This window comes from Tamandua tetradactyla, chromosome 10 (assembly GCF_023851605.1).
Source record: "Tamandua tetradactyla isolate mTamTet1 chromosome 10, mTamTet1.pri, whole genome shotgun sequence".
NCBI classification, from domain to species: domain Eukaryota; kingdom Metazoa; phylum Chordata; class Mammalia; order Pilosa; family Myrmecophagidae; genus Tamandua; species Tamandua tetradactyla.
Window position 1 is genome coordinate 34,573,792 of NC_135336.1, and position 15,575 is coordinate 34,589,366.

Below are 15,575 nucleotides of genomic sequence, written 5' to 3' on the forward strand. Positions count from 1 at the left end.
TAGAAGGAGAGATGCCAAGAGATCAACTGGGAGGTTCAGACTAAGTAAGAACTGAGAGAAAATAGATGTACACAGTTTTTATGCAACTGAAAAATGCATACGGTGGATATATGTGAACATGCCCTGAGAGGACAGGAGCTCACATTCAGGAAATAGAAGATTGGATTTGAGATTTTTATGGTAGATTCAAGAGAGGGTCTATATCTAGCACTCTATTTGATTCCATTGGTCGATATATCTATCTTTATGCCAATACCATGCTGTTTTGACCACTGTGGCTTCATAATATGCCTTAAAGTCAGGCAGCGAGAGACCTCCAGCTTTGTTTTTTTTCCTCAAGATGTTTTTAGCAATTCGGGGCACCCTGTCCTTCCAGATAAATTTGCTTATTGGTTTTTCTATTTCTGAAAAATAAGTTGTTGGGATTTTGATTGATATTGCATTGAATCTGTAAATCAATTTAGGTAGGATTGACTTTTTTTTTTTTTTTTTTACTCTCTCAGCCACTGATACTTTATTAGTTACACTTCTTTTCCCCCTTTAGTTGAGAATGACATTGTTGATCCCACAGTGTCAGGGCCAGACTAATCACTGGAAGTCATCTGCCATGCTGCCAGGGAGACTTTCCTTGCATGTAGCGGGGATGTCAACGTCCCATGTAGCAGTGAGGGCAATAATTTCACTTGAGAAGTTGGGCCTTTTGTAGACTGGTAGGATTGAGCTGAGTTTTGTCTATTATTTTGACAGCAACCTCTCTACCAGTTAGAACATGTCTTGCCAATTTCACTTTGGCAAAATTTCCCTTCCCTATTGTTTTCAGCAAGTGGTAATTTCCAACATGAGGCTGTTCATTTGTGGCTGATGCAATGGAGTTTCTATACCGAGGGATGTTTTGTCTGCTACTTGATTTAGTAGGTTGGATGTGTGGTTCAGTGTATCCATCCACAGATGTATTGTTCTCCGTGTCCCGCTCATTCACCGTCGGCAATGGCATCCGGGCGGACATCTTGGGCGGGCGGAGGGGTCAGACCGGGTCTCTGCGGACCCTGGGGGCGCTGCAGCCAGCGGCTGGGGAAAGGGGCACGAGGACGCGGAGGAGAACAAGGGGGAGCTGCTTCCCGCGGCGGCGGCGGCGGTGGCGGACGCAGGCAGGAGCGAGTGAGGGCACCGGGTGCGGGCGGGCGCCGAGGGCTGGGAGGCCGGGAAGGGGCGCGGAGGGGTGGTGCCCAGGCCCGCTAGGCTCTCCCGGCTGTGGCTGACGGCGAACCGGCGCCTCAAATCTCTGCCTGGCGCTGCCCGGGGCGCGGCCCTCAGCGCACGCCTGCGCCCGCCCCGCCCCGCCTAGGATTGACATTTTAACTATATTTAGTCTTCCAATCCATGAACACGGTATGCTCTTCCATCTATTTAGGTCTTCTGCGATTTCTTTTAACAGTTTTTTGTAGTTTTCTTTGTATAGGTTTTTTGTCTCTTTAGTTAAATTTATTCCTAGGTATTTTGTTCTTTTAGTTGCAATTGTAAATGGGATTCGTTTCTTGATTTCCCCCTCCACTTGTTCATTACTAGTGTATAGAAATGCTACAGATTTTTGAATGTTGATCTTGTAACCTGCTACTTTGCTGTACTCATTTATTAGCTCTAGTAGTTTTGTTGTGGATTTTTCTGGGTTTTCGACGTATAGTATCATATCGTCTGCAAACAGTGATAGTTTTACTTCTTCCTTTCCAATTTTGATGCCTTGTATTTCTTTTTCTTGTCTAATTGCTCTGGCTAGAACCTCCAACATGATGTTGAATAATAGTGGTGATAATGGACATCCTTGTCTTGTTTCTGATCTTAGGGGGAAAGTTTTCAATTTTTTCCCATTGAGAATGATATTAGCTGTGGGATTTTCATATATTCCCTCTATCATTGTAAGGAAGTTCCCTTGTATTCCTATCTTTTGAAGTGTTTTCAACAGGAAAGGATGTTGAATCTTGTCAAATGCCTTCTCTGCATCAATTGAGATGATCATGTGATTTTTCTGCTTTGATTTGTTGATATGGTATATTACATTAATTGATTTTCTTATGTTGAACCATCCTTGCATACCTGGGATGAATCCTACTTGGTCATGATGTATAATTCTTTTAATGTGTTGTTGGATACGATTTGCTAGAATTTTATTGAGGATTTTTGCATCTATATTCATTAGAGAGATGGTCTGTAGTTTTCTTTTTTTGTAATATCTTTGCCTGGTTTTGGTATGAGGGTGATGTTGGCTTCATAGAATGAATTAGGTAGTTTTCCTTCCACTTCGATTTTTTTGAAGAGTTTGAGGAGAGTTGGTACTAATTCTTTCTGGAATGTTTGATAGAATTCACATGTGAAGCCGTCTGGTCCTAGACTTTTCTTTTTAGGAAGCTTTTGAATGACTAATTCAATTTCTTTACTTGTGATTGGTTTGTTGAGGTCATCTATTTCTTCTTGAGTCAAAGTTGGTTGTTCATGTCTTTCCAGGAACCCGTCCATTTCATCTAAATTGTTGTATTTATTAGCGTAAAGTTCTTCATAGTATCCTGTTATTACCTCCTTTATTTCTGTGATGTCAGTAGTTATGTCTCCTCTTCCATTTCTGATCTTATTTATTTGCATCCTCTCTCTTCTTCTTTTTGTCAATCTTGCTAAGGGCCCATCAATCTTATTGATTTTCTCATAGAACCAACTTCTGGTCTTATTGATTTTCTCTGTTGTTTTCATGTTTTCAGTTTCATTTATTTCTGCTCTAATCTTTGTTATTTCTTTCCTTTTGCTTGCTTTGGGGTTAGTTTGCTGTTCTTTCTCCAGTTCTTCCAAGTGGACAGTTAATTCCTGCATTTTTGCCTTTTCTTCTTTTCTGATATAGGCATTTTTGGCAATAAATTTCCCTCTTAGCACTGCCTTTGCTGTGTCCCATAAGTTTTGAAATGTTGTGTTTCGTTTTCATTCGCCTCGAGGTATTTACTAATTTCTCTTGCAATTTCTTCTTTGACCCACTCGTTGTTTAAGAGTGTGTTGTTGAGCCTCCACGTATTTGTGAATTTTCTGGCACTCCGCCTATTATTGATTTCCAACTTCATTCCTTTATGATCCGAGAAAGTGTTGTGTATGATTTCAATCTTTTTAAATTTGTTAAGACTTGCTTTGTGACCCAGCATATGGTCTATCTTTGAGAATTATCCATGAGCACTTGAGAAAAAGGTGTATCCTGCTGTTGTGGGATGTAATGTCCTATAGATGTCTGTTAAGTCTAGCTCATTTATAGTAATATTCAGATTCTCTATTTCTTTATTGATCCTCTGTCTAGATGTTCTGTCCATTGATGAGAGTGGTGAATTGAAGTCTCCAACTATTATGGTATATATGTCTATTTCCCTTTTCAGTGTTTGCAGTGTATTCCTCACGTATTTAGGGGCATTCCGGTTTGGTGCATAAATATTTATGATTGTTATGTCTTCTTGTTTAATTGTTCCTTTTATTAGTATATAGTGTCCTTCTTTGTCTCTTTTAACTGTTTTACATTTGAAGTCCAATTTGTTGGATATTAGTATAGCTACTCCTGCTCTTTTCTGGTTGTTATTTGCATGAAATATCTTTTGCCAACCTTTCACTTTCAACCTATGTTTATCTTTGGGTCTAAGATGTGTTTCCTGTAGACAGCATATAGAAGGATCCTGTTTTTTAACCCATTCTGCCAGTCTATGTCTTTTGATTAGGGAATTCAGTCCATTAACATTTAGTGTTATTACTGTTTGGATAATATTTTCCTCTACCATTTTGTCTTTTGTATTATATACATCATATCTGATTTTCCTTCTTTCTACACTCTTATCCATACCTCTCTCTTCTGTCTTTTCGGTTCTGACTCTAGTGCTCCCTTTAGTATTTCTTGCAGAGCTGGTCTCTTGGTCACAAATTCTCTCAGTGACTTTTTGTCTGAGAATGTTTTAATTTCTCCCTCATTTTTGAAAGACAATTTTGCTGGATATAGAAGTCTTGGTTGGCAGTTTTTCTCTTTTAGTAATTTAAATATATCATCCCACTGTCTTCTAGCTTCCATGGTTTCTGCTGAGAAATCTACACATAGTCTTATTGGGTTTCCCTTGTATGTGATGGATTGTTTTTCTCTTGCTGCTTTCAAGATCCTCTCTTTCTCTTTGACCTCTGACATTCTAACTAGTAAGTGTCTTGGAGAACGCCTTTTTGGGTCTGTTCTCTTTGGGGTGTACTGCACTTCTTGGATCTGTAATTTTAGGTCTTTCATAAGAGTTGGGAAATTTTCAGTGATAATTTCTTCCATTAGTTTTTCTCCTCCTTTTCCCTTCTCTTCTCCTTCTGGGACACCCACAACACATATATTTGTGCGCTTCATTTTGTCCTTCAGTTCCCTGATCCCCTGTTCAATTTTTCCATTCTTTTCCCTACAGTTTCTGTTTCTTTTTGGAATTCAGATGTTCCATCCTCCAAATCATTAATTCTATCTTCTGTCTCTTTAAATCTACCATTGTAGGTATCCATTGTTTTTTCCATCTTTTCTACCTTATCCTTCACTTCCATAAGTTCTGTGATTTGTTTTTTCAGTTTTTCTATTTCTTCTTTTTGTTCAGCCCATGTCTTCTTCATGTCCTCCCTCAATTTATCGATTTCGTTTTTGAAGAGGTTTTCCATTTCTGTTCATATATTCAGCATTAGTTGTCTCAGCTCCTGTATCTCATTTGAACTATTGGTTTGTTCCTTTGACTGGGCCATATTTTCAATTTTCTGAGCGTGATCCGTTATCTTCTGCTGGCGTCTGGGCATTTAGACAGATTTCCCTGGGTGTTGGACCCAACAGGTTGAAAGATTTTTCTGTGAAATCTCTGGGTTCTGTTTTTCTTATCCTGCCCAGTCGGTGGCACTCGTGGCACTCATTTGTCTGCGGTTCCCACCAGTAAAAGGTGCTGTGGGTCCTTTAACTTTGGAAAACTCTCGCCGTGGGGGAGGTTCGCCAGCTGAAGTGGCTTGGAAGAGTGCCAGCCGGCCCGGGGATCCGAACGTGGGGAGGGTCGCCGGCCGCCGCAGCCCGGGAGAGTGCCTGTCTGAATCTCCTAGCCAGCCCGGGGCACCAAGCATGGTGGGAGGGCACCAGCCTCCGTGGCCCGGGAGAGTGCACTATTCCCAGCCGGACCGGGAAGCCACATGTTTGGAAGGGACTCTGGTCACCATTCTCCGCAGCCTGGGGATCTCCGATCCAATTCTCCCAGTTGGTCCAGGGGGCCACATGTGGGGGGCAGCGCCAGCCACCGCGGCTTGAGGGGACCGCCTGTCCAATTCTCCCAGCTGGCCCGGGAAGGAGGAAGGGAGGGACTCCAGCTGCTTGCCGCCCCGGCCCGGGGAAGCCCGCGCCCCTCGGCAATCTCACCGGAGCGGGTTCTCCCAGCCAGTCAGCTGTTCCAGAATGGGGTGCGCTGTCTTCTTGATCTCTGTCATGGCTCCAGGAGCTGTTCTGTATCGTTTCTACTCCCCTAGTAGCTGTTCTGGAGGAGGAACTAAGACCCGCGTGTCTTACTAAGCCGCCATCTTCTCCAGAAGTCCAGAATATTATTTTTGAATCACATTAACAACCAGGAACTACTATGGGTAACTACAGTTGTAGTCTACATGAGTTCTTCCATTTCTCCAAATTGTATATGTCTCTAGGCTTCCGTTGCTACCTCAGGCTGTGCAAGTGGGATCTTCCAATATGAGGGTATTTTGGCCCCATATCCCCAGTGCCTAGCACAAAGTAGGAGTTGAATAATAAATGCTCTAATCTAATCTATGCCAGTATAACATAGGTTGTTTAGAAAATCCCATAAGTATTGATCAATTTCAGGATCCACTACAATTTGGAGTAGGTCAGGTGGGGATCTTATTATTTTCAAATGCCAGTGCAGCTTTGTAACAGAATCTGAAGTTATGAAAGACTTTAGGTCCCTAGACTTGAAACTGAGCAGAAAAAATATAATGGAAGTACCTCACAACACCTACCTGTGTCTGGATCTTAGGGTACTCCAGAGGCAAAGGAGAATTAGTTTTAATTCTAGTATTTGCCAGGTTTATTGTATTACCTCCAAGAGATGCTGATTATAATGACGAGAACCTGGGAAATTTCTGCTATAAATATCCAAGCCAGAAAATTGTTACATCAATTAAGTACATGTGCTGTTAGCATTAGGTGTGATCATTTGAGACCACAAACTCATTCTCCCTTGAATCTCTCCTCATTGGCTGCATATTAAAAGAAAGATGATTATAAGTTCTTTGGAGAAGTTGAAGGTGTTTCTTTCACTTCTCTCTTTAACTCAAGTCCAAGTTCTTTGGTCTTCAAGAGACCAACATTCTTCTCTAATATCAAAGTTCTCCTCCTGCATGAAAGCAGAAAGTTCGGTCGCACTCTAAGTATTTTGGGGACTTCCTGGGGAAACTTTCCTCGAACTTTTCCTGGTTGTTGCTTTCTGCCTGGAACTCCTAGCTGAATAGCACAGGGACTGTATGGGCTCTGGTATGGAGACTCCCTGGATTTGACTCCTATTAGCCAGATAACCTTGGGCAATTTTTTTAACCTGCCAAAGCTTCATTTTCCCCTTCTATAAAATGGGGAAGACCTATCTCATAGTGTTGTGTGGATTAAAGACACAGAAAGTGTACTATATAGTGCTTGGCACACAACAAGCAATCCACAAATATCTCTGTGACCAGCATCCTCTGCTGATCCCTTCTTAGTATTGTAAAGTACTTATCCAAACTTCTTTGGCTCTCCCCATATTAATTCTCTAAAGAGAAAAAAAAAAGAAAAGAAAGATGAGGGAGAAGTAAGACAAAATAATAGATCGTTTCTACAGTCTAGTGATTAAATCATATTTTCCCTTTAGCCCTGGCCAGCTGCTATGCTTGTAGGTTTCATCTTTATAGTTTATTTGGGAGATGTAGGAATGGAGAGAAGAACCAGGGACACTAACGCTCTTCCTCAAAAAGTGCTGCTTTTTCATTAGTTAAAAAAATGTGTGATGATGTGTGATGGTTGTTAACTGATGAAACAAATGTGAAAGTGAGAGTCAGACAGTAGAAACAACAGCTAGTGAGACATATAGAGAAGGCCATCAAATTATTTTCTTTAGTAGATACATTTTCTCCCTGATGTTAGATACTGGCTATGTTTCTGGCTCAGCTCCCTTCCACTCCCCACAAACCCTTTCCCTACCACTCCCCAAGCATTGTGGCTTTACCTTTGCATAAATGAAAAGGCCTGTCAAAGGCTTGTCACCACTTCAAGCAGCTCCTTAGGAGTATTTTGGTCCTCAGGATGGAGCACGCAATGCTACCACTACTGGAAGTCCAGTTTTCAGTCCCCTGCTCTGAAGACCAGATTCTATACCAACCCTGCTTCATAAATCTAACTTTCCTAACAATCTCACAATTCGATACCTATCTGCAGTCTCAATTTCTAGAATTGACAACATGCAGAGACACTGATACAAAATAATAAGGACATCTCCTTTGAATTTGAGGTCCCCCTAGAATAACATCTGGTCAGCTGCCTCAGTTTCCTTACCTTGAGCAGGAGCACACCTGTCCCTGAAGATACAGACTGAAGCCAGAGTTAATGTGCCCTTTGGGTGAGAATATGAACCATAGCACTCTAGCCCGGTGATTCTTCTAATGACAATATTACTAAATTCAAATTTGGAAAATTCATTTAAAAATAGATTCCTTTATCTGGATTTCTGAAAACTTTATTGTTTTCTGGTTTCCCTCCTATAGCCTGTTGTTTAATCTACCAGGCAATATTGGCTGGTTCCCATTCAGCAGGTCATTTTTCATGCTGTTATGTGCTGTGGAAAATATAGGCAGGCAATAAGTTATGACTTTGATTCTCAAGAGCTGATGTTCTAGTTAGGAATACAAAACATGTCAGAAGGAAATTACATAACAAAGTGAGATACACCACGAATAGTGGCAACTAAACCTAAAGAAATTCAAAAGAGAAACAGCTGACGATTGAGAATAAGCAGTCTTTGTGGAGAGAGGGAGAGGATTTGGGGATACAGGGTACAAGAGAGCAAAATCTTTGGAACACTATAAGCAAACCTGGGTGACTTTTGGCTGTTCAAAACATGTGGTCTAGGGGGAAATATTTGTGTGGGTGTATGTGCTTTATATAATTCTGTGTTCATGAATATCACTGGGTTAAAATTTTTTTTTAAATACATCAGATAAATGAAAAAATAACAACAGAAAAAAATCAGATAAACAGGCTTGTCTACATTAGAAAATGTAAACCCTAGCTTGCCAATGCTGTGAAAAGGCTACATTGAAATATACATTTAAAGGCTAACAATACACTGTGAAAAAGTATTTGCAACAATTATTTGCAATAAAAGCAAAATCTTTACTTTGGAAAAATGTATACAAAATGGTAAGAAAAACGCTATGATTCGACCAGGCAAAGATGTGAACAGGCAATTTAGGGAAAAGACAACACCTAACACATAGAAAAATAATCATCCAAAAAATTCTAAATAAAACAACTGCCTAGTATTAGTGTTTGCTTCTTAGATTGACAAAAATTTTATTCAATGAAATGTATCTTTCCTTTGAAAATAGTGATGTTGATTTTCTAATATTTTGCTGGTAGATGAGTAAAAACTGTCGACATGTAACAAAAGTCATAAAAATGCTTGCACACTTTAACTCAGTGATAGTGATTCTGCCCTGGAAATTGAACCAAAAGAAGTCATCCAAAGTGCTAAAACAGACATATGTACAAGATTTCTAGTATGCTACTTTTTTTTTTTTGGTGGGGGTAGTGCCTGGTCTGGAAATGAAACCCAGGTCTCCTGCATGGAAGGTTAGCATCCTGCCACTGAACCACCCGTACACCCTTAGTACACTACTATTCTTAATGGCAAAAAAGTAAAAGCAGTCCAAGTGTCTGACAATACGAAAGCATATAATTTCACAAAAGAAGATCCAAACCAGGAAACTAAAGGTCGGTTTTAAAAGGAAAAGCAAACCTATATAGAACTTTTTAACATGAAAAAAAAGCAAGAAAAAAATCTAAATGATTATGATGTTGAAACTAAGTGTATTTTGTTTGCCTTTCTTATTTTATGTGGTTCTGTTACCTTTATAATGAGAAAAGTGACGTGGAGACTTTTAGAAATCAATTATAAATTATTTGAAAGTTTTGTATTCTTTCCTACCATCGTCTACATCTAGAAATAATAGTTCTGGGAAAGGGAGCAGAAATAATAACAATAATGATCAAGAGAGTTTTCTTGCGTGAATGCAATTAACCTTTTAGTGCAACGTATTTTGGGTTGTAGGATAATGTTGAACGATCTAAAGCACTTTTATGTTTTTTTGCTTCCTAGTTCTATTAGGAATGATTGATATGAATATTCTGAAGCCTGAACCATGTATCTGTTCTGTTTTGTGTTGCCTCCTGTTGTTGAAGCTCATTTCTCTATATCAAGAGGGAACTTCAAGCTGACTTCCCCTGTACATTCTCTTAGTGCCACACAGGAAAGAAAAAAAAAGTTTGGACCTCTAACTTTTCATTTTAAACATTTTTAAAATTTCTATTCCCCACAATATCAAAATATAAGCTTTGCCACCAAGATAGTATGTAAATTGTATGAGTTTTACAAAAAATAAAACAGTATTAGAAAGTATTTTAGATGTTGTGTTTGATCCAAGTATTGATTTTTGTCATTCATTGTACCTTATGGAACTGCAGGCTCTCAGAGAGTAAAAACAATAAAGAATGGAAATTGATTCAGACTAAACCATTTATCTCAGCAATAAAAGAAGCTTCCAAAAATTATTCATTTCGTTTTACCAATATAGTTACAACAATGAGAACAATACCTGGCATATTATTTTTTAAGTAATTTTAACAGTTGAGTCATTTTATATTTACTTTAGCTATGTATATAACAATAGTTCTATACAGTTATGAACTCATCTAGTCTTCCTAAAAACCCCATAAGTTAGGTATATTATCTTCCTAGTTTGCAAATGAGTAAGCTGAAGCAGGGTGAGTTTGAGTAATCTGTCCCAAAACACATGGCTAGTAAGTGACAGAGTAGAAATTTGAAAACAAGCTTGTAATTAGCTACTATAGTATACAGTACACTAGTATGGTAAGTCTTAAATAAATATCTGAAGAATTTGTTAAAAGTTAAAACTATGCCTGGAGAATCATGCTTCACCTGGGATTTGGGAAACCCGAATGCTATCCCAAACTGTGTCTTTTTTTACAGTTGGTGGGTAAAAAATATGTATTCAGAGACCAAATATGGTGGGCATTGAGACTCATTCACAAAAGTGAACTAACCTCAACCAGTTTGTGTGTGTGTGCTTTTTTTCCAGTGATAATCAAAGCAAGTTTTGCAGAAGTCCAGAAATGAGTATCTTGTCTCTCCTGAGTTCTGAACCAACTGAAAACTAATAAAAGGATTAAAGCAGCTAGAGATTAAACACATTCACCTTTGTTAGTGATTCAGCTAGCATAAGAGACCATGGTTGCCTTCTGTCTTCCAGAATTGGACAGAATGATACTGTAGACATACAATAAGCTTACTGCATAGCTGAGAGTAGTAGAACGTTCACAATATCTCAGGGCAGAGTCACTCTCAAAAGGAGTCAGGAAGAAGAGGGTAGGCAAAGAATGCCCAGGCTCTGCTTCCAAACACACCCATCAAATAACCCACTGCACTTCAGTAGAATGAATGAAGACATAGAGAAAGGCCAGGAGGATTCACGGAAAGTTAAGTCTTCATTTGGGAACAAAGACACCAGGATAAGGAAGAAGTGCTTCCTACCAACAGTATCTCTCACTCAGTACGCATCAGCCATTATTTTTAGTGCTTTACTCTCACTTGCTCATGTTATCATCAAAAGAATGTTAGGAGGTAGGTGCCATCATTAGTTCCATTGTACAGATGACTTAATTAATGAAGCCTAGAGAATTCACATAAATTGTTCAGTCAACTAGACTCAGTGACACTGGAACTCAAAGCTCCCAAGCACATTTGTCATTTTTTTAGACGTCTATTTTATTTGAGAAATCTAAACCATTGGAGAACAGAAAGATACACTCTAGAAATTTTAGTCATTGTACCATGCCAGGTTTAGGCATTGGATTGTAAGCATCTCTACACTAGAAAAGGATTCTGCACAAGGTACCAAAGTATGAGATAACTCCAGTGTCATGTGTTGTGTGACCCAACATCATCGAAATGAATGGGTAATTATATGCCCAAGGCTCAGCCTTTTCCTGAAAGCATGTAACGCATAGACTTGGTCTGAGAAGAATGCTAGACGCACTGTCCTTGATGCTCAGTTCCATTTGACAGTGGAGAGGAAGCCCACTGATTTGATTAGAATGCCCAGAACCTTGTCCTCCATTTAAAATGTTAGCTAATGTGTTTCAAGGTCCTTCTGTCCTTGGAATTTTTTATTTTTTAGTTTTTTTTTTCTCCTGATATGGATTATTATAAATCAGTCTTGCAAATGGGCATCAGAAAGGAATATCCCCAAGGGTCATTCATGGCCCAAACAATGACCATGAAGGGCTGTTCCACACACCTGCTGGTGACCTCTAATCAGAGCATTTTCAGTCAGCTGGGCCCCCATTTCATTCCCAGGTAGTCCCATGTACCGCTGCTGAAAAAAACCCAGCAGTAATAGTTCATAGTTTTCAAGCACATAACTCTAGCATTAGCCAGGACTCCTAACCAGTTCATGTTCTGGGTAAGGAAGGAAAAAGGCAGAAAGTTATACTCAGAAAGACTCAACATTATCCCACTAGGTAGTTTTCACCCTCTGTAAGACTTTTAAGAGAAACAATATAGAAGCCTTAACTAAGCTATTTGATTCCTGGTTCTATAAGAAATCTTAAATAAACCAGCTCTTCTATCACAAAATGCTCCAAAACAATTTTCCTCATGCGTAAATTGTTCTCTCAGCTTCCTTCTCTCATCACAAAAAGGGGTGAGCTTGGGCTGAATTCATCATTCTTACCCCAAACGCCTCTCACCTGCCTTGGCAGCTGAAGCCTGGCAAGAATTTGAAAACTACTCAATTATATGCCCAAGGCTCGGCCTTTTCCCTTTTTTAGTCTCTTTAGAACTGGGGACCCAAGTCACACCCAAAACATGCAGATATGCTGCACTTTTCCATGTGTATTGGAGTGTGATAGACCAGGATTCAAAGCCAAGTCCATCTTTCAATGAGTCGTTATCGAAGAGGACAATGAGTAGACAAAGTCTATGCCTTCTTTGATTTAAATCCTAGCTCTGTCACTTCTTACTGGGGGGTCCTGAACCTCTGTAAACCTGGGTGCCCTGTCTGTAAAGCAGACAAAAATATTTATCTTATAGATTTCTTCCATGAATAAATGAGAAACTAAAGCATTTAATACAGTGCCTCAATTATAGAAAGTTCCCAACAAATAGTTACTTTGATTATATTATTCTGTGATCTTAGAGAAACAAAACATTTTTCATTGATCATAATTAATCCTGTACAGTAATGCCAAAGAAAAGGGAAACACGTGACTATCTCAACTCAACATTCCACTAATTTCTCCATCATCTGTCTTTTATTTCTGGTTCAATTCTCTCTCTATATATTATTCTGGTTCAGTTCTGATATGTATTAGGCACTATAAGAGACTAAAAAAGGGAGGGCTGGTTATGATTCAAAAATTTGGGTTTTTGTTTTGGGGGGGGTTTTTGGCTTCTTCAGGTGGTGTTATATTTTCATTTGTGGGGTGGAGATAGATTATTTAGTTGAAAGTTAGTTTCATTTCAATAACTGTGCATATTCTAAATGTCCTAGTCTTTTCTGCTACTTTATACAACGAAAATTTTCATGATCAGTAACTAGCATCTCCACGGCTCAGCTTCTCCATCTAGTGGCCTAATTACACCTGAAGCTTGAAAGTTAGGGGGAGTGCCCAGCCTCTCCTTATAGTACAATGACAGGTTGACTTCCAGCCCTCATCCCTACTACATTGACTCTGAACTCAAAGTAGTCTTGGAGAACTTTGGAACTAATTCAGCCCCCATGGGGCAACCTCTAGGCAGTCTGCACAAGCTACCTCATCCAGGGCTGGGGATAGCTTAATTCATGCTGGTGAGACGTCACTGGCAGTCCTACTCACTGGCTGTTTTGTCTCTCCTCCACAGTACTGAGGCACATTGGAGAGGGGGATTTTTAGATCATATTATTGATATTTTAATTATTATGAAATTTACCATATATACCAAAAAAGGCAATAATTTTTCAAAGTACATTTTAACAAGAAGTTACAGAACAGATTTCAAAGTTTGGTGTGGGTTACCGTTCCACATTTTCAAGTTTTTCCCTCTAGATGCTCCAAAATACTGAAAGCTAAAATATCATTGTAGTGATTCAGTAGTCATACCCACTTGTTAAATCCTATCTTCTCTACTATAAGTCCTCCTCTTTACATCCTACTCCCAATCTATAGGGGTCTTTGGGCTATTGCCATTCTAACTTTCTCATATTGAAAAGGACTGTTGACAATAAAGTATGGGGGGATGGCAATAGTTGATGCTCTGGAGAGGCTGACCCCTCTGGGTTTCAAGGATTTATCTGACCTAGGAACCCTCTGGAAGTTAAGGGTTCCTGGAAAGTATACTTAGTATATGAAACTTTTGTAGAGTCTCAGTTGGAACCTTAGGTGTTCTTTAGGGTAACAGGAATGATGTTAGTTGGGATATGGAAATCCATGACAATTAGCAATATCTATCTGAAGCTTGCATAAGAGTAGCCTCCAGAATACCCTCTCGACTCCACATGAACTCTCTCAGCCACTGATACCTTATTTTGTTACATTTCTTTTTCCCCTTTTGGTCTGGAAGGCATTGTTGATCCCACGGTACCAGGACCAGACTCAACTCTGGGAGTCATGTCCCCCATTGTCAGGGAGACTTTCACTCCCCAATGTCATGTCCCACATAGGAAGGAGAGTAATAATTTTCCTTGCAGAGCTGGGCTTAAATATATAGAGAGAGAGGCCACATCTGAGCAACCAGAAGGGTTCCCTGGAAGCAACTCAGGCCTAATTATAAGATAAACCCAATTATATAATTAGGTATAAGACATGGTTTTATAAAGCTAAAAATTATAATTTTTAGCAATTATAAGATTAAAGGTAATGGGGAAGAGAAAGGTTAGTTGTAAAGTATCAAGACATGGTCTATCTCACAATCTCTACCTCTCTCTCACTTGCACAGAGACTACTTTCCTCATGTCACAGTGGTAGACCAATGGCCGTAATCCCAGGATTTCTAACAAACTGGAAGGTACTGTTTTCTGTTATCCAGAAAAGTAGGCCTTAGATGACTTGGAAGGCTTTCCCTAAAATTTATTGTAATTTAGCAGCCCGGAAAAGAAAATGGTTTGGCAAAGGGAGAATGGAAGAGACAGACTAGGTTCACCCCAGAACCTTAGATCCTTAGATCTGTATGCAATAAACACCTGTAACTTTTAATAAGGCTTTGTTGGGAGTTGTTTGTTGCTTCATTACTTGATCTAATTTACTGGTAAGAGGATTTTCTTGTACTTCTCATATTCCCAAGATAAGAAAATCTTCTCCAACATCATTCCCATGAAAAATCGAATGGGGGTACTATTTTGTTGTAAATAGTAATATACTTTTTTTTTTTCCTACATGATATCCTCCTGGATTGGCATTACCCTCCTTTCCTCCCCAGGCCCTTCTCACTCGTGAATATTTTTGTCTTCTTACCAGGCACTGTCTGCCTCTCTGAAAATTTCTGACAAAAGTGCTCCTGGAAACCCCCCACTGAGCTAGTCTGAAATCTGTAGAGCAGTGATACGGTGTGAAGAGAGTGATGCGTGACATGTCTAGTGTTGCACAACTAGCGGCCCAGTTTCTTTAAACCTATCTCTTTTAAGCCCCCTCTCCATCCTGCTTCTGCATGTTTTGAGGTCTGACCTCTGTAGTACTCAAGGACAAGCAATGAAGTATTTGTGGACTTCATTTTATTTCATGTTGGGGAGCTCCTTGAGTTTCTGTTTTGCTCACCATTAAACCCATAGTGCCCAGGATATAGTAGGAACTCAATATATACTTGTTGAAGGAATGAATGAACAAATGACTGGTCAAACAGGAACCTCCCATTAGATGTAAGGATAATACACAAACAAAAAAAAATCCATGATTCCTATCCTCAAGTCCATTTCTTTCTTTCTCAACTTCTTTTCTTCTATTAATATTATTTACATACAGTAAAATGTACCATGTTCGGCAGGCGGGTCTATGATTATGAGAAATATATATACAGTCGTGCAACTACCATCACAATCAAGATACAGAACAACAAAAATGCCCTCCTGCCCCTTGAAGTCCCCGCCTCTGTTTCCTGTTCCTGGAAACCACTGATGTGCTCTCTGTCCCCATAGGTTTGCCTTTTCCAGGATGTCACAAAAGATAGGCTTTGAGTCTAGCTTCTAGAAAGAAGATGCAGTGGAGATTC

The 15,575-nt window shown here is 39.5% G+C and overlaps 1 pseudogene; it reads right to left on the reverse strand.

Moving 5' to 3' along the window:
• LOC143648414 (serine/threonine-protein kinase MARK1 pseudogene) lies at window positions 1-1,032 on the reverse strand (annotated as a pseudogene).
• Between the last annotated feature and the right edge of the window lie 14,543 nt (window positions 1,033-15,575).